The sequence below is a fragment of the Chionomys nivalis genome, chromosome 17, assembly GCF_950005125.1.
Source record: "Chionomys nivalis chromosome 17, mChiNiv1.1, whole genome shotgun sequence".
Classification (NCBI taxonomy): domain Eukaryota; kingdom Metazoa; phylum Chordata; class Mammalia; order Rodentia; family Cricetidae; genus Chionomys; species Chionomys nivalis.
Genome location: NC_080102.1, coordinates 5,682,265 through 5,709,330, shown reverse-complemented (window position 1 = coordinate 5,709,330; position 27,066 = coordinate 5,682,265). Strand labels below are relative to the sequence as shown.

The window sequence follows — 27,066 nt, the reverse complement described above, 5'->3', positions numbered from 1 at the left end:
CCTGGTTTGGAAATATTCTCCTGTCCTGTGGGTTACCTTTTGCACTTACGAAAGTGCCCTTCGGCGTACAAGTGTTTTCAGTTTTAAACAATTACGATCAATCTGTGGTCCCCTTTGTTTCCCTAGTCAGAGGCCATGGTTCATCCCTGTGCTTTTGTTTGTTGTTTTTGTGGAATTGTGTGGTCCATTTTGGCCTTTTTGGTTTTGGTTTTTTACTATGGTGTGGGTAGGTCAGCTCATCCTTTGTGTGTGTGGCTTTCTGTTTAGAACGATTTGTTGAGAAGACTTTTTAATTTTTTAATTTTCTTGACAGTTCTGCCAAAGGTCATGTGACCTAACAGTGGGCGCATCCTTCCTGGATCTGAATCCCATTATTGCCTTCATCTGTCCATCCCGTTTCAGATTCTCTTCCCATGCTGTCAGTGTAACTTGAGAGAGAAGGGTTTATATGATCTCTCAGTCCAAGGGCACAGTGTGTCCTGGTTGGGGAGCTGTGACAGATAGCAGAGACTGAAGCAGGTGGTCACACTGCATCTGCAGGCAGAAGTGCATCCTGCTGCCCACAGTCCAGGGCACAGCCAGGGAAACGCACCCCTGCAGTGATTGGACATTCACACAGGAGGTGAGTCTCCCCATCTCAGTTAATGAAGTCAAGATAAACCCTCACAGATGTGCCCAAAGTCCCATCTCCCAGGGGATTCTAGAATGTATCACATTAGCAATTAACTCCTGTATCAGTATGCTGTCAGTACTCACCTTCCTAGTAAGTTTTCAAATTAAGAAGTATGAGTTCTCCAATTGTTCATCTTTTCCAAGGTTGTTTTGGTGATTCTGGATTTCTTAAATTTTCATATGTATTTTAGGTTTAGCTTGTTAGTTTCTGGTCATTGTGGGGATGGGAGCTGGGGTTTTCCTAAGGATCACATTGACTGTAGAGCGGGTTTGCTGAGGACGCTATCCTCCCAGCTATAGTGATGGCCCCTGAGCAGCCGTTCTCTTCCCATTTTTGTCTTCAATTTATTCTAGTGATGCTTTGTATATAGATTTTACATATTTGTTGTTGTTAAATATATTACTACATTGTTTTCCTTGCTTTTGTAAACTGAATTATCTTTGTTTGGTTTTTAAATTATTACTACATAGCAAATATACTTTTCATACATTCTCTGACTTTATCTAACTTATTAGCTTTAATAGACTTGTTTTTTTAATTCCTTGAGATTTTTGTATACAAGATCATGCTATATCTTTAAACAGTGAGTCTTATTTCTTCACTAGTCTACTAAATGACCTTTTGTTTTTGTGTCTTTCACCAATTGTCTTTAGCAAACCAAACCTTCAGTTATTAAAAAAATGAATAGAAGTAGCAAAAATAAGCATCCTTATTTTTACTTATAGTTACATTTAAATTATTGTAGCAAAGATTGTATTACTATGGAGACAGGAGAATACATGTTATAAATTTATACTGCTCTGTTTTGCCAAAAATGATTTTAAAAAGTCCCGATAACAACATAAACTAAATAGTGCTCACGCCAACTGCTTTAAATTACCGGCTCCATTCTCGATAGTGTTTTAAGTGTTCAGGCTTCCCTTTCCCTCGCTGTGGCCTTGTTTTGGCCTCAGCCTCCTCATAGGCAGAATGGTATTTGTACAGAACTGTTAGTGAGCAGATGATTCTGTGCAGTTTGTGCAATCTGAATCCAGTGTCTCCTCAAGTTATTACCCTAAGATCCTAATCCCGGGGGGGGGGGGGGGTGTTAGGAAGTCTGGGGCACTTGAACATGTGGTTCTGTTCTAATTCTCGGAGTAGTTGCCCTTAGAAGAAACAAAACAAGCGAGAATTTGGGGAGACACTAGCATTCGGGTTAAATATATAACACAAAATCATTTGCTTATTAACAGTTCTGTCCACTTAAATGCTTACTATTTACATTGTATCTGTAAGGAAACCGAGGCACAGGAAGTTCGTCATCTTAGCCTAGGCCACATAATCACAAACAGGAAGGCTAGGATTTGAACCTAGATAATGTTCAAATTACCTAGCTGCGGATTCAGAGAGAGAATGCTTTGAAGAAGCTTACCTAATGCTTTGAAGAAGAGAAGCTCCTGTAAATGTATACAAACGCATTCATAAAGGTCCTGTAAATGTATACAAACTCATTCATAAAGGTCCTGTAAGTGTATACAAACGCATTCATAAAGCTCCTGTAAATGTATACAAACACATTCATAAAGCTCCTGTAAATGTATACAAACACATTCATAAAGCTCCTGTAAATGTATACAAACACATTCATAAAGGTGGCTATAATGATGAGGCTGTGCTCAGACAGTTATACCATATACCATATACCATAGGCTATCAAATAAAAAGCCCAATGCCACGTTTGGGTTATTGTTTTCAAGTTGTTGGTCAGTGAGGTCCCATAGACACATCCCCAAAACATTACAGGCTGTTCTTGTTCTTAGTGATCCTCTAGAACTCGATGGTAAGACCCTTCTACTGAAGACACCACATACTTGAGGTATAGAACATGGAGATGTCAAGCTGGTACCAACCTGGAAGACTCGTCCCTATGCTGGACAATTCTTTACACACTGTTGTTTTTTGGTTTTGGTTTTGGTTTTTGGTTTTTGGTTTTGTTTTTTGAGACAAGGTTTCTCTGTAGCTTTGGAGCCTGTCTTGGAACTAGCTCTTGTAGACCAGGCTAGCCTCGAACTCAGAGATCCGCCTGCCTCTGCCTCCAGAGTGCTGGGATTAAAGGCGTGCTCCCCCACCGCCCTGCTTACCATGTTGTTATACACTGTTGGAGAAGAGAAGTCACCAGCAGCCTCACCAGCTGAGAACCCTGATAGCTTCAGTGACAGCTGGTCTGGCAAGACCAGCCCACTGGCGCAGTAGTACCCAGTACCCTTCAGTGCCCTGCAGTGCCCAGGCTGCTGCTTTGCAGTGTTGCTTAGAGACCTCCCTCCAGTCAGTGCCTCTTTGTAAACAAGCTGATTTAATTCTTCTTGCATTATCCATTTTAATTTATTACTAGGACTTATCTGCTTGTGAGCCTACTAATAGATGATCCAGAGATGCTAGATTATTAATGTTTTCTGAATTTATCCCAGTTTGCTCTTAATTGAAATTTCTAAGAGGCACGATGCTCGGTTATTGGATTTTTATGCTACCCCCTCAGGGTTTGTTGTAAGGCTATTAAGTGACTCACACACATACTTGGTGCATCAAATGTTAATTTTCTTTTTTCTTTAGTAGATAGACAAATGACAACATATAGGAACAGTAATTGGATAGTTAATAAAGTTAGAAAGATTAACTTCAGAAGCATTTAAAAATACCACCAACCAATTTAACAAATAAGTAAAAATCAAACTGTTCTAGCAAATGTTCTGAATCATTAATAAAGACAAAACAAGACTTGTTAGGGCTCAATGAGATGAACATTCATGCTTAGCTAACAGAAATACTTGAGGTATTATTTGACATAACTTGGACATATCTTCTCTCCATAAATTATTTTCTAGATATTTATCATATTATTTGTAATTTTGTTCACACTAATAACTAATGCTATAATTGATGCTTTTGTTATTTTTGTGCTTTTTGTGTTTCTATAATTGGGCCGTAAAAAGTACAATTACTGAGTCAAAGGCTGGAATACTTTCAAAGTTCTCAATAAAAATAATATCCTATTTGTATTGAATGCTTCTCTTTTACTAATTATTATTTTGAATCCTTTATATATAATTTATTTAATCTTTCCCCCAAACTCAAAATGGATCATATTTTAGCCCCATAAGTAAGCCACAGAGAAGATTTTTTATGCAATTGCAGCCAAGATTTGTTTTCTAGAAGAATTTGAGCACATCAAGCCTTTGCTCATAGATGTTAAGACTATAAGTCTTTTAATGCCTTCCCAGTGAACTATTACAATAATAGCACCACAGCAGTGAGCACAGCCAGAGCCATAATTATGGTCACTAAATATGATTTGTCCCTGAGAGGATTCAGGGGTCATGGGATGGATGATTGGTTCCAGTGTGGCAGGCTGGATTATCCTGCATACAAAGCAGGGAAACCACCAGAGACCAGAAGTTCATGTCCAAACGACACAGGCATGAGTTGATCTGAGAGGTCCCCTGGCTGACAGTGAGAAAACTGAAGCATCACGCCAGCAGTGAAGACAGGTGATGGGAACACACCGGGTGTGCGGAAACGCATCCTCTGTACAGTAGTGTCCGCTTACAGTAAGACACGCCCCGTTGTGACAGACGGATGAGCGAGTACCAGGGCAGACAGAAATAGACCACTGTGAGAAAAGAATTAAACATTTATGTGTTTTCTCTTTATGAAACGCTGTTTCAGGGTAAGCAGATACCTTAGCGGGAGAGGGTTTTCCTGAAGGGCAGCCGCGTTTGTGTGCGGATCGCCCACTGCCTTTGTGCTGCAGTCTTAGCTGAGCGCTCGCAGCAGACTTTGACCACAAAGCCTGAAATATTGAAGCTCTCCTTTCACAGAGAGTGTTTGCTGATCCTTGAACCAAGTGGACAGAATTAAATGAGCTAACAAGGAAGTGATGCAACAGAAGGTGGACATCGAGCAGCTGGTCAGTCCAGTGGACATGAGACTGACCCGTCCAAGTTCAGAGCTACTGGAGCAGAGTAACCAGACAGAACGTTGAGGCTTGACAGAAGGCTGTGTATGAGCACACCAAAAAACAGAGCTGAGATAATCAGGCAAATCTGATTATGGCCTAGTTATAGTAGATGATATCAAGACTCTTTAAGATCTTTCTTTGTTAGTAGCTTTATAGGTAAGTAGAGCCGTGCTTTGAGGCACACTGGGGACCCATACTTAGTGTGTACTATTAACACAGGCCACGACAATGGAGAGGGTAACAAAAGCAGTAGCCAAATGCAAGACTCTCAGGCCTACAAGACTTACGCACTTCCCTACGTGTGGCAGGCTTTCTGGTAGCCTGCTTTTGGCAGCTACTGGCACCAGTCTGACCTTTGAAAATGCCTTCATCCCTTGGCTTTGTTAGTGTGAGCATAGTCATTCTCTCTTGCTCCACTGAATCCAGATGTCATTTACAGAGAAGCATCTGTCCAGAATGAATCTGCATCCTCTAGTGCTGGAGACTCCAGAGCCAGCATTTCATGCCTGCTTCTGCTCCCCAGTAAACAGATGAGTGTTGTCCGTTTAATTGCTGCACTTGAACCTCCTGAACTTCAGAAGGGGCATATCAGTTATTCCCAAGATGGCTTTGAAAGGAAAGATACATCATAGGAAAGTGTTGTACAAATGATGATGCTATTGGCTGCCATAAGACACATTTGTATATTAGGAGGTATCATGAGAGCGTGTAGTACATGATTTTTGTAGTAAGATAGACCTAAGCTTGGATATTGTATCTTCTAGCTGTGTTATTGTGAGCAAGTTACTATTATCCTTAACATTTAATTTCTTTGTATATACTGGAGGCAATACCCGTTTCAGTTGTTTGCCATAATAAGTAAATCAGCAAAATCGAAATCAGCAAAACATCATTTTTCTAAGGCTGAGATGTTAGCTCAGTTGGTAACGTGTCTGCCTTGCACCTAAATGTGATCCCTAGAGCCCATGTAACAAAAATGCCCCGTGTGACCTTGCACACTTGTGATCCAAGCCTCAGGGAGGTGAAGCCATGGGTGGATCTCTGGGGCTCACCAGCCTGACATACTTGGTGTATTCCCGTCCGGTAACGAGAAGTGAAAAGGTAGCAGTACCTGAGGATACCCAAGCTCCTCTGGTTTCCATGTGTGCATGTGTGTGCATGTGGTATTGTCTCCAGTACACACACACACACACACAGAGAGAGAGAGAGAGAGAGAGAGAGAGAGAGAGAGAGAGAGAGAGAGAGAGAGAGAGATGTACAGATAGATGTAAGGTATTTTCTCTTTCACTTGGAGAAGCACTTGTACACAACTGATGTAGGTACATTTACATGGGATCATTTTTAAGAGTTACATAACAATGAGTAAATCCCCATGTGGTATCTCTGTAGGGTTTTATTGTGCGTGTATACGGGTGTGCTAACGCACATGTGTGGGAGTGCAGGCATCCACAGGCCACAGAACTCTGCTGGAGCTGAGAGGCTAACTCTCATGAGTTGGTGCTATCCTGCCACCTTGTGGAACCCTGGGATTGAGTGCAGGTTGTCAGGCCTGCCTGCATGTCCCTCTACCCACTGAGCCATCTTGCCAGCCCGTAAAGGTTTTAGACTTACAAAGTGAGTAAGTTGTGAAATAAGCTTTTTAGAGGTAAATGGGAAACTAGCTGTTCACTGGGAGGAAAAAGCGAAGGAGCATATTTATTGAGATATAGTCTGTAAGCTAAAGGTGCACCCAGGATCGCTGGAGATTAAACACGGTAGCAGCATGTGCTTTCCTTAGTGCCTTCTTCCAGCTCCACCCTAGCAAGTAAACACTGATGCAAAGTGTGTTACGCAGTGCTTTACACTTCCAGGGTCTTTGCCACACAGTGGTCTCTAACCTTCAATTAGGGTGGCAGTCTGAATTCTCTTCCCTGTGGTTTTCATACATTCAGCCTTACGGAATACCCATTCTGTCCTCCTTCCTTGTCAGGCTCTCCTATTCCTTCCCTTATCGTCCACCCTCTTAACAACTAAGTGTAACATAAAACCAATGTTTAATTATACCGAGGGTATTATATGCCTTATTTCAAAATCTGGTAATTTGAGCCATTGAATCAGTAAGCATTTGCAGATCTTACTGCTGGAGACCAGGGTAGGTGCTCTAGGTAACAGCAAGGGTGGCAGAAGCGCGCCTAAGGTACTCAGGGTTCTGCTGAATTGAATTAGCTGTATTAATTATACATATTATGGCAGTTGATTGCTCACCCCCAGAGATGATAAATGCCATGGTTTATGTTCAGAAGTCAGTACTAATCTGATATTCTATAGAAACAGGAAGACCCTGCCTATCCTAAACACAGACATATGTTTCCTGAGCTGGGAAACAGGGCCTAACACACTGATAGCAGTCCAGTAGACTGCTGCAGGCAGAGGGACATCACACTGAAAATGTCGTGGTTTCAGACCCTGAATCCAGATGTATAAGGTAAACCAGAAAAGGGAAGCTAATGCTATAAAGGTTAAAGGATAGGGACGAGCCAAATCATGTGGGCCTTGTAAGTTCTTATGCATAAAGAAGTTGAAACACTTTTTAAAGATTAATATGAAATGTGCCTTTAAAAAAATGTCTTGTAGCAGTTCAGAGAATGGGAGGATGAGAACAGTGCCAAGGATCAGAGAGCTGCAAGATCAAAAGTAGGAAGCCAGCATATGGGCCGATTCCTCTAGCCCCACACTTGTGAGTACTCATCCACTATCTGAGACGAGCCAGGCACTGCTCAGTGTTTTCATCCTCGTGGAGCTTATATTCAGTGCAAAAAAGATGGAAGAAATGCATTAGGGGCATGAAATCAAGAAATATCAGGAGGGTTACAAAGAAGGGTGTGAAGAGTCAAGAGAACTTACCATATACTGCATGTGGGCGGGAGATGTTGAAAGACGATGGAGTGACTTAGGGGGTTCTGGCTGGACAGATCGGAGATAGTAGTGTCGTTCACCAGGAGATGTAAGAGGAAGGGCAAGGGGTCCAGAGAATTTCAGTCTTTCTGTAGGTAATGTTAAGGCACAGTGGTACAGAGGGAAAACAGAGTCTTGAGGGTAAAGCTATTATAGTACGGTGCTGGCACCAGCCCAGACACGGAGACTTATTGGAGCAGAATAGAAGACCCAGAGTCAGAACACGTAGCGATAATCATCTGGTCCTTAGCAGAGGCGTACGGGGGAAAATAGCCTCTGTGGTAAGTGGCGCTGGCTGGGAAAACTATCCAGATGTTGGCTGAAACTGGATTCTCAGCCCTCACCCTGCACAAAGGTCAACCCAAACTGGACCCCAGACATTAATACAAGACCCGATTTGAAACAAGTAGAGGAAATGCTCCCAGGGTACACATAAGCACAGACTTTCTGAGATGGACTCCCTCAGCTCAGGAAATAACTGAGCTGACACGGATTGCATGAACTCAGCCGCATCTGCACGGTAAGAAGGAAACACACAGTGAAAAGACATGGGGGAAGAACAGGGTCTCATCAGCTGCGGCTGACAGATGGTCAGTATCCAGAATGTGAGGAGAGAATGAATCCAGTCAACAGAACTACAGATGAATTTAAATGAACCAGTACAAGTAGCTAATAAATGCAAGAAAAAAAGTGCCCAACGTCTTAAGCCATCAGGGAAACACCAATCAAAAGTACACCGAGATTCTAACTCACTGCAGTCGGAATGGCTGTCATCCGGGACTCAAGAGAGAGTTTTTGGCAGGGATGCCAAACCTTAGATGGTTTCACGGTGTAGCCCTCACTATCCCAGAACTCAATCTGTAGACCAGGGTAGCCTTGAACTCACATAGATCTGTCTTTCTCTGCCCCCTGAATGCTGGGGTTAAAGGCGTGCACCACCATTGCCTGGCAAGTTTCAACATTAAAAACCTGAAATACCTCTGAGACTGGAGGCAAACTTTTAGCTGTGAACAGGAGTAAAATGAAAAGAAAGTTATATACAATATAACACAAAATGACACCGAGTAAACCCATTCCAAGGGGAGAAATGGGCATAGCGAGAAAAAGACTAGACCAAAGCAAGATTGAAACCCAGTAGGACAAATATTAAATCCTACATGCCCCATGTCCATCATGTCAGATTCATGGGAGCATCATCTGAACTCCAGTGGCCCCACCCCTGTGCACGGCCTTGCTACCTGTAGCTGACATGGCTTCTTTCTTAGGTAGGCTTCAGCCATGCAAGAGTTCCTATTACTGGAGTCTCCAACATCCTGGGGTCTTTGCAACTTAAGGTTCACTCTTAAAGCTTTCTGCATAGCTTCTTAGGGGCTCTCTGACCCTACCACACATTTGTCTGGTCTTCCTCTTGAACCTTGGTGTAAACATCAGTGACCCTTCTGCAGTCTGCATTTTTACAAAACTAGCTTCATGTAAACAAGGCCACGCTCTGCTGCCAGCTTGAGAAATAGCCAGGCCTGGTTTTAGCATGAGTTCTGTGGCCTCTGAGTGTTTGGGCAATTGGCCTTATGGTGGGGGAATTGTGGTTGTGTTGTTGGAATTTTCTTTGGGCCACCAACCAGCTCCCAAACAAAGACACAGAGACTTACTATTAATTACGAATGCTCGGCCTTAGCTTAGGCTTGTCCCACTAGCTCTTTAACATAATTTAACCTATTTCTGGTCATCTGGCAGGCTCCAGACATCTCTCTTTCTCCCTTGTTCGCTCTCGAGCCTGTATTCCTCCTCCTACCTTTTCTCTCTGCCTGCCAGCCCTACCTATCCCTCTACTTCTTAGCTATTGACTGTTCAGCTTTTTATTAGACCTATCAGGTACCTTCAGCAGGCAAGATGAACCAAATGTAACACATCTTTACTTAGTTAATGTATTTTTTTTAAGGGCTGAACGCTCTGTCTGCATGTATGCCTGCAGGCCAGGAGAGGGCACTAGATCTTATTATAGATGGTTGTGAGTCCCCATGTGGTTGTGGGAATTGAACTCAGGACCTCGTGAAGAACAGCCAGTGTTTTTAACCACTGAGCCGCCTCTCCAGCCCTACTTAGCTAAACTAATATTCCACAACATAAACAAATGCAACACACCTTTGCCTAGTTAAATATTCTGCAGAACTTCCCCTCTGTGGTCCTTTTTCAATAAGATGCCCTCAAAGCTGTTCTCAGTTATTCTTCTCTCAAGTGGGTTTGTGTTTTTACACCTTGGGTTTTTGATGGGAGGGCTCTCGATCCAGGAGACTTCCCTATGTCGCAGTGCAGAGTCGCGTGCCTGTAATGTATCTTTTTGTCAACTACTTTCTCCAAACCTGCTTTGTCAACAGCTCTAAAAGTTATTTACTCTTCTTTCCTGCCCGAACAGCACGTCTTACAGATCCTGCTCTGCTTTTTGGCTTGTGCTTCCCACTGTAAAACTGGCTGAAAGCAGCAAGCAATAACTAATCCACAGCTCGAGCGTTTTACTGCCTTGACATTTCCTCTGCCATGCAGATTAGCCCGTTACTCTTGTATTCAGCCTCACACAGATCTTCATGGACAAAATGTAGCCAGCTTCTTTACCAGATTGTAGCATGGTTAGGCTCTCATGCTATTCTTTTTCTACTGTGGAACTCCATGAGCACCGTGTGTGCTGGTTTCCTGACTTTCCACTGAAGGAGGTTAGAGTGTTGTAAACTTCTTTAATCCACATTCCTCCTACGAACCAGGTCCAAGGTCTTACCACACCCTTCAGTTTGTTATAGCAGCAGTCTGTTCTCGGTACCCTTTTTAATGTATTGGTTGCCTCTCATCACTGACACAATACCTAACATAAACGACTTAATGGGGAAGATCCTTATTTTGACTCCTGGTTTCAGAGCGTTTAAGTCCATCCTAATGAGGAAGGCTCGCAACAGCTGGAGTGTGAGGTGTTGCTGTTTCACATCGTCAGGAAGCAGAGAGCTAGGCAGGAACCTGTGGTAACATTCAGAGACTCGCTTCTAGTGACCTCCCGCCAGCCCAACCCCATCTCATAAAGTCTCTATGTGCTTAAAGTAGCAGCAGAAGCTGGCGGCCAAGTTCTCAGAACGTGCATATTGGGTATTTCACATTTAAACCATAACCACAATTATATCAAAAAGAGTTTCCAGAAAAGGAAAGCGGTATAGTACGCCTCAAGATCCCTGACTAGTTGGCAAGAGTATTAACAATTCACAGAGTTTTAGTTAAGAAAGTTGGTTGAAGCTTTGAAGAAAATAACAGGATTGATGTGGTTGTGAAGAAAACAGGAGCTAGATTTGAGTGTGGCATCATTAAAAGATCAGAGGACCGCACTGAATGTCCAGAATTGGAACCGTGAGTCAGTGGGGAAACTCTCCTGTCATCTGTGCTTCCCCACCTGTCCGAAACCATATTCAGAACCCACGGTTTTTGAGGATGAGGTGTTGTATAGGTATGATGTTGGTGATCTTTTCTGTTTAACTTTGTATGAGGCTCCTTGTTAGGGGTAGGAAGGTACTCAAGCAAACCAAAATCTTGAGTGTGCCAGACAAACTCTACCCCAGGTTTGCTAGGGATGAGAGCTTACCTGGGAAGACCTAGAGTAAAGGACGGAAGGGGGCGCTCTACTAGTAACTGTCAGTTTTCCTTTCGAGACCTTTGAAATACAACAGAAAATAAGTACAACAGAAAGAATCTTAGACTGAAAGGGGAAAGATAAAAATACAGAAAAGGAATGCCTTCTGAAATGAAAGAAATTCTGTTTTGTTTTAATGCAAAAGCATTAACAAACAAGAAACACATGCATATATATGTAAGCGGAAACAAGGGATTGGAAAAGGAGAATGATGGTCGATGAAGGAAGGACTCGGCATCCAGTGTAATCTTAAACATGGCGTTTGCTTGCGTGACAGCTTCTGGTAAATGAGAGAACCAGCTTTCTGTGTGCAGATACTGTTGTGTGACAAAACTCCTTTGGAGGAAACACTGCACTGATCCTCCCACCCTAGAGAGGGAGCCCATGACAGACAAAGTCTGGGCACCACCAGAGTCCAACTTGGTTCAGCAGTTGAGTTTTATTGGGGTTGCTTACAGGAGTATGGGTGAGAATGACTCCATCACCAAGGCTCACCCCAGCGTGAGTGACAGCTCACAAAGCAGGGAAGCTGGAGCTCACTGTTCAGTATATAGGCAGCTCAACAAGTTAGAGGGTGCGAAAGCTCAGCTGGGTTTGCTTCTCCTGGCAGCAAGTATGGCCATAGTCTTTGCAGCTTGGCTTGTCAGAGAGAGGCCCAGTGATTCTGGTGAGTTTTAGGAACTTACTGGACCTGTTTTGAGTTGGTTACTTCCCTGCATAAAGAGCTTCCCTGCAGGATGGAATGTCTCTGTCTCAGAGGAGACTGTTACACAGCAAATACCCACCACACACTATTTACGCTTTGTGTCATGGGTATGGCTAGAAGTTGACATAGACGGGTCCTCATTTTCCTACATAATGAAGGTAAGAAAAATATCATGTATGTAATGTGAAATAAAAAAATGCTAAGTTAAAGTTGGGGAAAATTAAATATATATAAATGTTATTGATGATTTTAATAATTTGGTAGTTTTTTAAAATGTTAAAAAGTATACTTCAAAATACTGATTTATAAAGTTGATTTTTAAAAATTCTTTTAAAGGCAGGTTTTCTGCATCCTGATATATTATAAATCACATATTTTTATTATAAAGCCAGTACTTTTTCTGGCTCTTTCATCAGTTGAGTATAAATGTCAAAATGTTATTAGTGATGTCAGCAAACATAGGAAGGCTGTCGCCGCCTACTAGTCTACCTATGGTTGGTTTTCACGTATAAGAAGTTTTTAAAAACAGCCCATCTATAAAAGAGGGTATCACTGGAGATCTTAAAGAAAAGCTTAGAACTGCATAGCTACAGAATTTTATCTTAGGAAAGCATTCAAGTTTGTGTATTCTACAAGCCAATTAGGAAAGTAATAGACGCTCTAACACGGCAATCACAGAAATGTACTGAGAATAAAGCCAGCATGTTTACCCTACCTTGACAGTGTTTAAACTCTTGACCATCCACTTTATCCACATGTATTTCTTCATGTTTAATTTGTTTGTAGTGGGGAGGGGAACAAAACAGATGTGCATGCAGTACCTTGGGAGTCACAAACTGAAATGCTGATGGAGACCAGGAAGGTGATGGCAAATCGATAAAAGAGGCTCAGGCCACTGTCAGAACCCCAACATGGCAGTGGGTTTGGGTCACTGTCAGAACCCCAACATGGCAGTGGCTTTGGGTCACTCTCAGAACACCAACACGGGGCAGTGGGTTTGGGCACCTGGACGTTTTTGTTTAGAACAGGGCAGCCACAAATGCTCAACAGGTGTACATACAGAAATTCATGTAGGCAGACAGTAGAAGTTTTTCAACAAAGGCAAATTGCTTATTTTAGGAAAAACTTTTGAATGTTGAAATTAAACAGATCAGAATTTCATCCAGCCCTACCACTTGCTAGCTGAAAGATCTTGGGTGACTTCCTCCCATGGGTCCTCAGCTGCCATGTGTAGATAATGGTATTCTCCCAGCTTCAGGAGGCAGATTTAATAGTATATGGCAAGTTCAGCACGGTGCATAATGATGCTCACGCTATGGTCAGTGGCTGCTGAACGTGAGCGTGTGAGATGGGGGTTGACGGCAGAGGGCAGCTAGAGAGCTTTCAGGGTCATGGAGCTGTTTTGTCTTGGCTTAATCTTGGCTGCAGCATTGTGTATATCTATCCGAGCATATTGATCACTCTCTTGAAATCCATGAAGTTTTTCAAATAACTTCCGTGTTAACGCAGCTGACTTCTAACAAGTGACTTACCCTTTCTCTGCACTTCAGTTGCGTTAGGGATTGGTAAAATAGTCTATAAAAGCCCTTCCCAGAACTGTCACTCAGCTCTTAGGGTGGAAGGGGAGGTAAAGGGGGTGGTGGAGATTCTTCACTAGAGATGTTAAAGCCTTCCTTTTTGTTTAAACAAAAAGGGGGAAACGGTATAGGATGTGTGGCTTTCATTGGTTGAATGAAGAAATTGCCTTAGCCTTTTGATAGGGCAGAAACTTAGGTAGGCCAGAAAGACAGGACTGGGTGCTGGGAAGAAGGGCAGAGGCAGGCAGCACTGGCCCGAGACGGACACAGGTTGGGATCTTCCCGGTGAGCCACGGCCTCGTGGTGCTACACAGATTACTAGAAATGGGTTAGATCAAGATGTGAGAGTTAGCCAATAAGAGGCTAGAGCTAATGGCCAGACAGTGATTTAATTAACGCAATTTCTGTGTGGTCATTTCGAGTATAAGCTAGCCGGGCAGCAGGACACAGCCTGCCGCTCCTTGTACTAACTACACTTGTAGAAATAAAATAATCGTAGAATACTAGTAATTCCATGAAATAGGAATATCGAATCTTAACCTTTTTTGGTATGCAGTGTCTCATTATAGCCATCTTTTGTTGGTGGTGCTGTGGTTTTGTTGTTGTTGTTTTGGGTTTTTTGTTTTGTTTTGTTTGTTTTTGATGCTAGGAAATCTTTCATCAGAATATTGCACTGAATTCTTTATACATTTTCAAAGAATTCATAAGTAGGTCAAATTATGTCTGGGGAAATTGCATGCATTAGTTTGTCTGAACACCCACATCAAAATGCCTCCGACTTGCAACAGCAAATATTGTATCTCTGCAGTTGTGGATGCTGGAGGTTCGAGATTTCCATGGTGTCAGCTGAAGTCCTGTGTGCTCTCCGGCCTCTTCCCTGTACAAATGTCAAGGGAAAGCTCCCTGCTGCTTCTTTCTCTTAAAGGGATGTACAGATTGGGGCTAAGATTGTAGGACTTCATCCATCAGAAAGCCAGGACTCAGGGTGGTTCTGAAAATCCTGTGGCCACTCTGCACATATCCTGTCCTATGCAACACAGGCAAGAAGAGTGTTTGCTGTCCAACAGCTCTTTCTGACAGGCCACATAAAGGGTTAGTTATAAAACTCTCACTGGGAGTGCAAAGATGAGTGTGTATTTGCCTTTTCTTTCTCTTATTTTTTGTGTGTATTATATGCATGTGTGTATATATGTATATGTACACACACACAAATAAAAAATAGTGGATGGATCAGGCTACAGCATGTCAGAATTGAGGATTCTAAGACCAGGGTTTGAGCACTTCTCCCTGAGGTGTTCTTACACAGTTCAGCATAATTATCTATGGTGCTTTGTACAGAAAAGTCACTAGGAATCATACTCTTAAGTATCTACCTAAAAATACCAATAATACAAGTATATTGGTGTGTAAACATACAGATAGTTTAAATGGAAGTTCAGGCTGACAGTGTTCCCTCCAAGAGCCAAATATCATCAACACTGAAAAACAAAACAAGAAATAAATAGGGATTTCCTTGGTAGGATGGCAGCCAGCAGCTTGCAGCAGGCTGCTGTTTTAGCCAGTACCTCCATGAAGTTCATTTTCACAGTCGTGACCTTAACGAGGCCGAGTGGAGGGTGTGCGAGCTCTTGCAGGCTGTCTGGGGAGGTGCCTAGCACTGCACTGTCCCAGCTGGACAACACCGTGAAACAGGGACGGGATGACGTCCGAGAAATGCTCGTGAAGGATGTTCGTGTCCCAGCCCCAGAGTGGTTGATCTCCCGGTCACTAAGGGAAGGATGGCTCTCCAGGAAACCACTGAAGTGTGCAAGCAGTGAACACACATTATGCAGTTCTTCCGTGAGACAGGAACACTAAGGCCAAAGGATTTCCTGTCCAAGTTCTATATTGGCCATGACCCAGGAGGTCACCCAAGGGGAAGGTGCCTGTTGATATTTAATTATTTTAGAGTACAAAGAAACTCATAATTTGATGGTTGCTTTGTGATTAAAAAAATAAAATAAAAACAATAGCCAAAACACCCCTTTTGAGTTGTTGGTCAAGTTTGCCCAAGAGACCCCTCCAACATTATAGGCTATTGCTATTGCCCTGGGTTTCCCTCAGAGATACAAGGTAAGTCCCTGTTGCTGAAAATACCGTTCACTTCTGACACCCTGCCCAGGCACCTCTGAGCCGGCACTGACCCGAAAGTCTCCTCCCGGAGGACTAGCTTTTGTGGGACCAAAAGGTGCCATGCACACTTTCAAAGTAGGGAAGCAACCAACAGTCCTGCCCAGTTATGATTCCCATTAACCGCAGTGCTGACCAGCATGGCACGATAACCCTGAGGCGGCAGTAGTGGCACACATATGCTCAACAAGAGGAAACCATGTCTGGTACTGGAAACCTAGCCAGCTACCCGGGGTGAGTGAAGTCATGGATCTTGGAAGAGAACCAGCAATCACCACTTTACTAAAGCAGCACAGTCCCTGACTGCTTAATAATTGTTTGTCTTTGTATCCACAGATAACTGTAGGAGGAAGGCTCACTGTGGATTTACTTGGCCACGTTGGTGTGACAATTTGTAGGAGGAAGACCCGCTTGTACATCCCGACCACCCAGCTAGCTTAGCCCCAAAATAATCACACAGAAACTATTATTTAAAACACTGCTGGCCCATTAGTTCTAGCATCTGTAGCATCTGATAACTGTAGTCCTCACCCCTCATCAAGGAAAACCTTTGCAGTAGGTTTGCAACAGCTGGAGACCATTAGAGAAAACCACTGCCAATCCAAATGTAGAGCTATGGGGCTCTCCCACCAAAAAAAAAAAAGTAAGAGCAAACACTATAAGTTGTCAGAAAGTTTTATTTTACAAATTTGAGACAGTGGATTAAAGTACCAAGAAGACTGAAATAATACCTACATGTTTTAAGTCCTTTGTACAAACCTGTCACCAGAACATTTTGTGTGCCGTATACTAAGCATAAACACTACCAGGTTTTTTTTTGTGGGGTTTGTTGTTGTTGTTGTTGTTGTTTTGCTTTTGTTTGGTTGGGTTTGTTTTGTTTCGTTATTTCATTTTCATGTTTTTTAGTGGAGACCTTAAGATAAAATAGTGAGACCCTACATGTTTCCCAGAATTAAGCCCCAGCAACCATTAACTGAGACCTAGCTCCGTGTCCTGCCCATTGCCCTGGTGATGGTTTTCCTCCACCACATTTTAACACAGATAACAGTCGTCATTTCATACATTGATTTTTTGAATTTATAAAAGATCTGTTTTATTTATGTGTGTGTAGGTGTGTACCACATATGTGTGGGTTCCCACAGCGGTTGTGTGACCCCCTCAAGCTGTAATTACAGGAGGTTCCCACCTTGGTGCTGGGATCCAAACTTGGGGCCTTCTAAAAGAACAGTACATATGCTTAACTGATCAGCCATCTCTCAGGCCTCGTCCATCCATACATATTTTTTATTGAAAAAATAATTTTTTTTCTCACATAATATATCCTCATTATGTGATCTCATCTCCCTCTGCGCCTCCCTACAGCCCCTTCCACCCAGAGTCACTGCCTTTCTGTCAAACAAGCTTCTAAGGGACAATAATAAATTAGAATATGTAAAATAAGTTAAAACAAAAACTAACACACTGGAATTGGATAAAACACAAAAGGAAAAGAGCCCAAGAGAAGGCACAAGAAACAGAGACCCACTCATTTGCACACTCAGGAGTCCCGTAAAAACACTACACTAGAAGCCATAATATATATGCAAATGACCTGGTGCAGACCCGTGCGGGCCCTGTGCACACTTGTGCAGGCCCTGTGCAGACACATGCGGGCCCATGTAGACACATGCAGGCCCATGCAGTCCCCATGCACACCTGTGCATGCTGCCTCAGCCTGAGTTCATTTGAGCTTTGCTCATGCTGATTTAGAGGGCCTGGTTCTCCTGGTGTCCTCATCCCCTCTGACTCTTACACTCTTTCTGCCTCCTCTTCAGTGGGTTTCCCTGAGTCCTGACAGAAGGGATTTGGTGGAAACATCATTTAGGACTGAGTGTTCCAAGGGTCTCATTCCTTACATGATGCCTGGCTGTCTGACTGTGGGTCTCTGTATGGTTCCCATCTGCTGCAGAGAAGGAAGCTTCTCTGATGGCTGAGCAAGGCACTGGTCTATGAGTATAGAATATCGTTAAATCACTTTATAGCTACTTCCTCTTTTTCTTTCAGTTTTCTTTTTTATTTTATTGTTTAGAATGGTAGTATTTGGTTTTATCCTAGGCCCCTGAGCTATCTAGCCTCAGGTTCTTGGTCGCCCAAGTAGTGTCACATATGGGTTCTATCTCATGGGGCAGGCTTCAGTCAAATCACTTGTTGGTTGGTTACTCCCACACACCTTTGTGCCACCATTGTACAAATGGTGTCAGGACATCCTTGTAAATGGAAAGGTTTTTGTCTGGGTTGGTGTTTATGTTTCTCTGTTGATAACATGCAGAGTACCGAAGACACTAGAACATAGGGCGGAGGCTGTGTGTAGACACAGCTCTACTTCATATTCAGTGAGTTGTGTAGGCAGGCAATGGAGCCTTGCCAACAGTTTGTGGAGAGCAACGTGTTGACTTGGGAACAGCCTGGGTTGTTTGGTGATTCCCGTGGGACCCCTTTGGCCAACAACTTAAATTTGATGTAATCCATCCCTGGTACTAGCTGCTTCATTGGCGACAAAAGATGGCCAGGTGGGCTTTGTCTCCTTTACTTGGTGATTTCATTTAGATTGCCTTCATATAGGTGTATATTCTAGGAAGCTTCTATTCTACCCTCAAATGCCCCTGAATTTTAGCTGTCTCTCCCCCATATTCCCTCCCTCATTTCCTCTTCCTTCCCCCTCCCAGTTCAGCCTACCCACATCCCTGCATCCATCTATAAGTATTCTATTTCCTTTTTCTAGGGAAATTTGTCTCTTCCCCTTTTCCCTTACTCTGGTTCTGTGTTTGCTAACATTCACTTAACAACTAATATCCACATAAAAACAAATACAAACCATATTTGTCTTTCTGAGCTACCTCAATCAGGATGATTTTTTTCTACTCTACTCATTTCCTTGTGAATTTTTTTATCTCATTTTTTTAAATGGCAGAGTAAGATTCTGTTGTGTAAATGTACTTCATTTTCTTGCTTTCTTCTGTTGAGGGACATCTAGGTTGTTTATGAATAGAGCAGCAATGAACATGGTTGAATAAATGTTTCTGTGGTAGGATGAAACATCCTTTGGGTATTTGCCCAAGAGTGGTATAGCTGGATCTTGAAGTAGATCAATGCTCATCTTCCCGAGGAGCTGCCACACTGATTTCCATAGTGGTTGTACAAGTTTTCAGTCGCACCAGCAACGTATGAGTGTTCCCCTTGCTCCACAGCCTCCCTACCATGAGCTGTCACTTACTTTTTTTTCTTAGCCACTCTGACAGGTGTAAGATAAAATCTTAAAGTAGTTTTGATTTGCATTCCCTAGTGACTGAGTATGACTGTTTCACAGCCGTTTGGGTTTCTTCTTGAGAATTCTCTGTTTAGATCTGTACCCCATTTTTTAATTGTGTAATTTGTTTTCTTGATATTTAGATTTTTAGCTCTTTATATATTTTGGATATTAGCCCTTTATCAAATATGCAGTTGGTAAAAAATTTTCCATTCTGTAGGCTGCTACTTTGCCCAAATAACAGTGTCCTTTGTCATATAGAAACTTTTCAGTTTCATGAGGTTCCATTTATTAATTGTTGATTTTAATGCTTGTGCCAAAGGTGTTTTGCTCAGAAAATCTTTTCCTATGCTAATGACTTCAAGGCTACTCCCTTCTTTCTCTTCTGTCAGGTTCAGTGTATCCGGCTTTATGTTGAGGCCTTTGATCTGTATGGCTGCCAGTCAGTTTGACCAGCACCTTTGCTGAGGATGCTGACTTTTTCCATGGTGTGTGTGTGTGTGTATATAATCAAAAATCAGGTGTTCGTGGGTGTGTAGATTTATGTCTGGACTTTCAATTCAATTCCATTGATCAACATGTCAGTTTTGTGGCAGTATTGTGCTGCTCTTTGGTTGGTCAGTTGGTTTTTCAAAACAGGGATTTTCTGTGTCGTCCTGGCAGTCCTGGAACTCGCGTTTCTACCTGCTTCTGCCTCATGGGAGCTCTGTAGTATAATTGGAGATCAGGGGAAGATCTCCATCAGTTCTTTACTTATTCAGGATTGTTTTAGCTATCCTGGGTGTGTGTGTGTGTGTTTCCATATGAAGCTGAGATCCTTTTAAGATTTGTCAAGAATTTTGATAAGGATTGCATTAAATCTGTGGATGGCCATTTTTACTCTATTAATCCTATCAGTCCATGAACATGGGAGGTTTTTCAGTCTTTGGACATCTTCTTCAATTTCTTAACCTCAGTGCCTTCAAGTTTTATCATACAAGTCTTTCGCTTGTATGTATGGTTAGAATTACTGCAAGATATTTTATATTATTTGAGGCTATTATGTGTTATTTTCCCAATTCTTTCCCTCTGTCTGTCATCTGTATATAGGAGTGCTGTTGATTTTCGTGAGTCAATTTTATATCCAGCTACTTTGCCAAAAGTGTTTATCTGCTGTAGGAGTTTCCCAGTGGAATTTTTAAGGTCTCTTGTGTATAGTATTATATCATCTGCAAATAAAGACATTTGGACTCCTTTCCAGTTTGTATCCCATGGTCTCTTACAGTTGTGTTATTGTTACAGCTAAGACTTCGGGTGCTGTGTTGACTAGGTATGGAGAGACTGGACAACCTTGTCTTTCTATGATTTTAGCAGAATTGCTTTGAATTTTTCTCTATTTAAGTTGATGTTAACTAAAGGCTTGTAAGTTGTCTTTATCATATTTAGGTATGTCCATTACATCCCTAATCTCTCTAGGAGATTAAAAGTATCAAGAAGGGGTGTTGGATTTTGTCCAAAGGCCTTTTCTGCACCTAATAAGCTGATCTTGTGGTTTTTGACTTTCAGTTTGTTTGGATTCAGCTTGTAAGTATTTTTTTTTTTTGAGAATTTTGCATCGATATTCATAAGGGAAATTGGTCTGTAATTGTATTTGTTTGATCTTTATGTGTTTTGGGTGTTAGTGCAACTGTGGCCTTATAATATGGGTTGGGCACTATTCCTTCTATTTTGTAGACTAATTTGAGGAGTGTTGGCATTAACTTTTCTTTGAAAGTCTGGTAGAATTCTGTACTGGAACCATCTGACTCTGGACTTTCTTTGGTTGGGAGACTTTTAATTACTGTTTCTATTTCACTAGGAGTTATAGGTCTGTTTCAGTTGCTTATCTGTGGCACCTATGGAGAAGATTATCCATTTCTTTTTGATTGTCCAGTTTGGTAGAGTACAGGTTTTTAAAGTATGTCCGTATAATTCTCTGGATTTTCCTCAGTGTCTGTTATGTCTCCTTCTTCATTTCTGGTATTAATAGTTTGACTCTTTTCTCACCACCTTTTAGTTAATTTAAATAAAAGTTTGTCAATCTTATTTTTTTCTAAAAGAACCAACACTTCATTTTATTGAAACTTTGTATTTTGTTTATTCATTTCTGTTTTATTGATTTTAGCCCTGAGTTTGATTATTTCTTGCCATCTACTCTTTCTGGATGTGATTTCTTCTTTCTGTTCTAAAGCTTTCAGGTGTGCTGTTATTTTACTACAATGAGGTCTTGCCAATGTTTTTATGTAGATATGTATTACTATGATCTTGCCTCTTAGAACTGACTTCATTGTGTCCCATAAGTTTGTTTTGTTTTGTTTGCTTTTTTGAGACAGGCTTTCTCTGTGTAGCTCTGGCTGTCCTGGAACTCACTCTGTAGACGAGGCTAGCCTCGAACTTACAGAGATCCGTGTGCCTCTGCCTCATGAGTGTTGGGGTTAAAGGCATGTGCCACCACTGCCCGGCTTGTCCCATAAGTTTGAATTGTTCTGTATTCGTTTTCATTTGATTCTAGGGAGTCCTTAATTTTCTTAGTTTCCATCTTGACTCATTTTTCATCCAGTAGTAAGTGGTTCAGTTTCTATAAGCTTGTAAGCTTTCTGTTGTTTCTGTTGTTGTTGATGTCCAGCTTCGCTCCTTGGTCAGATAGAATTCAAGGATGGAAAGAGAGACGGCACTTTTCGTTTCCCGGCCGCCCAGACCCAAATAACCACACAGAAACTATATTAGTTACAACACTGTTAGACCAAAGGCTCAAGTGTATTTCTAGCTAGCTCTTACATCTTAACCCAATTCTATTATTTCATATTTTACCGTGAGGTAAAATATGAAGATATTTCATATTTATGGTTAACTCATGTCTTGCGTCTTGGGGCTACATGGTGTCTGCCTGACTCTGCCTTTTTTCTCCCCTGCATTCACTTTAGTTTTCCTGCCTAGCTATATTCTGCCCTGCCATAGGCCAAAGCAGCTTCTTTATTAACCAGTGGTAATAAAATATATTCATAGCATACAGAGGGAATCCCACGTCACAAGAAGTTATTTCAGTTTTCTTGTATTTGTTGAGACTTGCTTTGTGTCCACGTATGTGGTCAATTTTGGAGGAAGTTCCATGAGGTACTAATATGAAGGCATGTTCTTTTGGGTTTGAGTTAAATGTTCTGTGAGTATCTTTTAGATCTGTTTGGTTTATAATGTGGGTTAACTCCGTCATTTCTCTCAAGGTTTTGTCCGGACGACCTGTGCATTGCTGAGAGTGGGGTGTTGAAGTTCCCGCTGTTACTGTGTGAGGGTCTGTGATTTAAGCTGTTGTTGTATTTTCTTTTACTCTAGCCTCACATTGGAACGCCAGAATGTAGTTTGTTGTTTTTTGCTCTTTTAGCTTTGGGGGGCCTTCCACCCAGCTCCCAAATAAATCATACAGAGTCTTACTGTTTCTTATGAATACCTGACCTTAGCTTGGCTTGTTTCTAGCCAGCTTTATCTTAACTTAAATTATCTCATTTATCTTTTGCCTCTGGACTTTTACCTTTCTGTATTTCTGTATATCTTACTTTGACTCTTGCTCCATGACTGGCCCCTGGTGTCCTCTCTCCTTATCCTCTCTCGCTCCTGCTGCTGCTTCCCAGATTCCTCCTAGTCCTCCCCTCTGCCTGCCAGCCCAGCCTGTTCTTTCTCCTGCCTCCTTTGGCCTCCGGCTCTTTATTAGACCATCGTGTTCTAGACAGGCAAAGAATCACACTTCGCAGAGTTAAACAGATGCAATGCAAACAAAAGCAACACGCCCTTACGTCATTAAACAAATGGTCCACAGCATAAACAAATGTAACCCACCTTAAAATAATATTTCACAGCAAGCTATAGTCCTGTTTCTTTCACAAACTTGAGTGCCCTTGTGTTTGGAACACATATGTTAAGATTTTCAGTATCCTCCTGGTGGATTTTTCCTTTGATGAGTCTATACTGTCCTTCACTATCTCTTCTGATTAATTTTGGTTTGAAGCCTATTTTGTCAGATACTAAAATGGCTACACCAGCTTGCTTCTTGGATCCATTTGCTTGCAATATTCTTTTTTATCCTTTCACCCTGAGGTTATGTCTGTCCTGATTTTAATATTTTAAAATGTACCTCTAAAGGACAAAGTGCTTTCATTTTTAATGACTGTAAATGCTATATTAATTTATTATTAGTTTTAAATAAAGCCCCTCGGCTTTATTAAAGAATTCAGCTAGGTTCAAATTTACACTTGTTTAAGCTTTTGTTTTGTTTTGTTTTCTGTTTGTAAGTTCATTCACAGCCTTTTGAAAGTTGTTTTTTGTAAGCAACCAAATATATTTTAAAGAAACTAATTTTTCAATTTCCACTCTGGAGTTTGCCAAGTGTATGTCAGTAATGCAATTGAAGATGCTTCCTGTTCTCTGCCTTTCCAGTTGGAATTGGATTTAGAACCAAGTCTACATGGCCACAGGAGCTGTTTCGAATCTAAGGTTGAATTAATCACAATTAAATCAAATTAACTTATTTGTTACAGTACAGTGCCCTCGTTTCAAATGACCAATATCCTCCACATGTGCCAAATGGCTGCCGAGTGAGGTGGTGTGTCTGTGGTGTGTGTTCGTCTTTGTAGAAAGTTCCATGGCACGGCTCTGTTAAAAGCTTGCTCCAGTCCCTCTCCTTTTGGAGTGTGTTCACCTACTGGGAGGCGGGCAGTGTCCCCATGCCTCCTTTCTTTCTGACTTTCATGGCTAATGCCCAAGTTCGTTATGTCATTAAAGGGCACAGAACGCCGACCATGTTCTAAAGTCACTTGCCACTGGCATGATCCGCGAGCACTTGGCTGCTGCCTTACCTTACTTAGGCCATGTCATCTCTCTAAGTGCTGGGAAGTGAGGATACAGCAGAGCTCGTGTGGGGTTAAAGGGACAGAAAGTTACAGTTGAAAATGAGCCTCAGGTACGTGGATCCTTATCGGATTGATTCGAAAGGAAGGAAAATGCTGCAGCTGTAGCTTGCCCTTCGCCAGCCATCTGCTTGTTCCTTTTCTCTTCTTAATAATGCCCTTGGTGTGTTTAGAAAATTAACACGTCACCCTCAGCCTGGGACCTTCTTTCCATTCATTGTCTTGTGAGAAAATTGTCATGGAACTTCAACAGCTGTCAGCAGAAAGACAGGACTGGCATTCTGTCTTCCTGTGGGTCTGACGTCTGGAACCGCTGCAGCTGCTCTGTTAGGCTGAGGAAGACAGCAGCCAGCAGGATTAGCGCCAGGAAGCTGGATCTCCGAACCAAATCTTGTCTGGACTCCAGCCTGCCTCTCCTTTTTCTGAATTAACTTTATTACGGTAAAATTTGCATGCAGTAACATGTGCCCTTTTGACGATACATTTTGGTGAATTTTGCTGACATAAGTACACACGTGACACTTCCCAAAATACAGGGACCACGTGATCATCTCAGACTGTTCTTTCCTTGCTTCCACAGGTCAGTTACCCTCGCTACCGACTGTAGAAACTACTGATCTTTCCTGTCTCTCTGTGAAGTGTTTCTGTAACCAGATTTTGTGGCTAAAGTCCCACCTCCAGCAGCCCCGACAGGCAAGGCTGGGCCGCGCGTGCCCGTACCCCAGCTAAAGAGAAGAGGAATGGCAAAAAGGCAGGAAATGCAGTTGATGCACTGAGAAAAGACACGAAGGGTCCAGGCCCTCCATACATCTTTGGGGTGCTGCCATGAGCTTTGGTTTTAAGTGAAGGAAGGATTAGGACAAGGACAAGAAGGTGCAGAGTGCATCTGGATGAGACATAGTTAGCTATCTACCCAGGGTGGGTTCTGGAGCCTCAGCACTGTGGGTGTACATGGTAGTCTAAGGAAGAAGGGGAGCAGTCAGGTTGTGTGAGGTGGCTGCTGGGGTGCTGGGATCCAGAGTGACAGCAGGCCCTGTGCCTTCAGCCTGGAAGGAGGGTGACAGGTTGGCAGATGTCCTGCAGTGATTCCCGGGCTCGTTCAGACTTGTAGCAGACAGACACACAGCAAAGGCGGGACTTTAGGGCATAAAGGAGGACTTTTTGCTGTTGCATAAAGAATTTCTAAGTGCTTGTTCCTTCTAGACATTTCCTGGCTTTTTTAGATTTGTTCGCTTGTTTAATGTTTTCATTTCCCTTCCGTAGGTGTGTGTTTGGTAGTGCATATTCATCGTGAAAAGAAACTTTCCTAAAAGGTTGTGCAATTTTGTGCTCTCACTAGCAATTTTTAAAAATAATTATTTTATTATAATTTTATTAAGTAACAAATTTATCTATTTGGGTTGTGTGTGTGTGTGTGTGCGCATGCACATACATTCTGTGACCCACCTGTAGAGTTCAGAAGACAACTTGCAGGAGGCAGTTTTCTCTTTCTACCATGTGGGGGTCCAGGGATAAAACTCCGGTCGTCGGGGCTGGTGGCAAGCTTGCTTACCTAACACTGAGCCGTTGAGGAGGTTCCAGAGAAGTTTCTGGAGAGGAATAGGAGTAGTAACCATGAGTAAAGCGCTCGGTCAGCCCCACTGCGCTGTGCATGTTCTAATTGCTGGTAATACCCGGGCGATCGCCTGCAGTGCTCCGCCTGAGAGCTTTTCCATACCTGAAAGAACTTTAATTGGGTGACCTAGAAGTGTAACTTCCACCTTGTAGCAAGGCTTGATCTGTCCGCTTGGGAAGACTCATGGTGCACACATGCAGGTTAGTCTAAGGCCAGGACCCTGATGGCCTTGATACACATTTGGGGAGGTATCTTGTTTTTGCAAGGTTTCGGTCTATCATGTACTTAATATTACTGCTACCTCCCAATCCCAGTTTGTTCCCTTGGCCTAACAAGATTTCCCCGCCCTGCTGGGATGTTCCTGGTCCAGGAGCTTTCCGGGCAGAAAGCCTGCGCAGTAGCAGAACCCACCTTCTTGTCCCTTTGGTCCCGGCAGTCGCCATCTTACATCACAGACTGTCATCTAGACCTGAGTTTTAGTCACCGTTACCCCAGCTTTTTTCAGCGGGGATTTGGTGGATTATTCCAGTTCTTATGACCTGTAGGGGAGGCTTATGTGCGAGTTTCTTATTTTCGCTTATTTTCTGTTTGTGTGTGTGTGTGTGTGTGCTCATTTCAAGTCCCAACCCTTCACCAGTTCTCCCCATTAGTTATTTTTCTTTTTACTGTCCAGAATTTTCCAAATAGATGTGCAGTTACATAATCTACAGATGCAGGTTGGCATTTCTTTTGCAATTCTCAGTGTCTGTGAATTACCAGTTGAATTGCCTGATATGGGAACTAGAGTGTGCACACCATACCAGAGTCTTACTTTTGGCAGAAAGTCCCTAACATTTCCCTCTATGAGTAGGACACTTGCATTCTTTGCTTTTATTTCATGTATTTTTGAGTAATTTTCTCAATAGACTGCCAGCCCTTTTGGGGCCAGTACTTGGCCTAACTCTTATTCCTATGTCACGTGTTCTTTATTTGAGCAGCTAGAGAAAGACTGCATATCCCTATTTATGTCATGTTCTGTGCATGGAAAAGTAGCAGAACCCAGCTTTACACCAGTGCTGCCCACGAGTCTTCTCCCAAGTCCTCCCCTCCCAAGAGTAGGACCTAGTGGAGATTTGTAAATGCTCCGCAGCGAGCACAGATGGGCTGCACGTCCAGCAGTGTATTAGACGTCATAGAAGCCCACTGCAGATTGGCCTAACCCGGTGCAGGGAATCAAAGTCACCTCCATCAGGTGTGAAGTACAGCAGGACCCCTGAACGGTTCTAGAGCAAACTCATTCCTGCAGATGAAAGGCAGAGTGAGGATGTAAAATCAGATGAGATTTTACAGGTAGAACCAGTCTGGAGAGCTTGACGAGCCTAACTAGGATTTTAAACTTTTTCTTTAAATATTCTAAAAGACAAACTATATTGGTTTGCTTGTTTTGTTTTTGCAAGTGTGTGTGTGTGTGTCGTGTGTGTGTGGTTAAGTCTCATAACTAACTGCTCTTTTTATGTGTGTGTGGTTAAGTCTCATAACTAACTGCTCTCTCT

General features: G+C 42.4%; 1 protein-coding gene and 1 pseudogene across 2 annotated transcripts in view; both read left to right on the top strand.

Annotated features, from left to right (window-relative positions):
* The window catches only part of Lrp12 (LDL receptor related protein 12), a 75,024-nt gene that overhangs the window by 11,113 nt on the left and 36,845 nt on the right, over positions 1-27,066 (top strand). The window lies entirely within an intron of this gene.
* On the top strand, positions 15,070-16,158 carry LOC130888499 (NADH dehydrogenase [ubiquinone] 1 alpha subcomplex subunit 6-like; annotated as a pseudogene).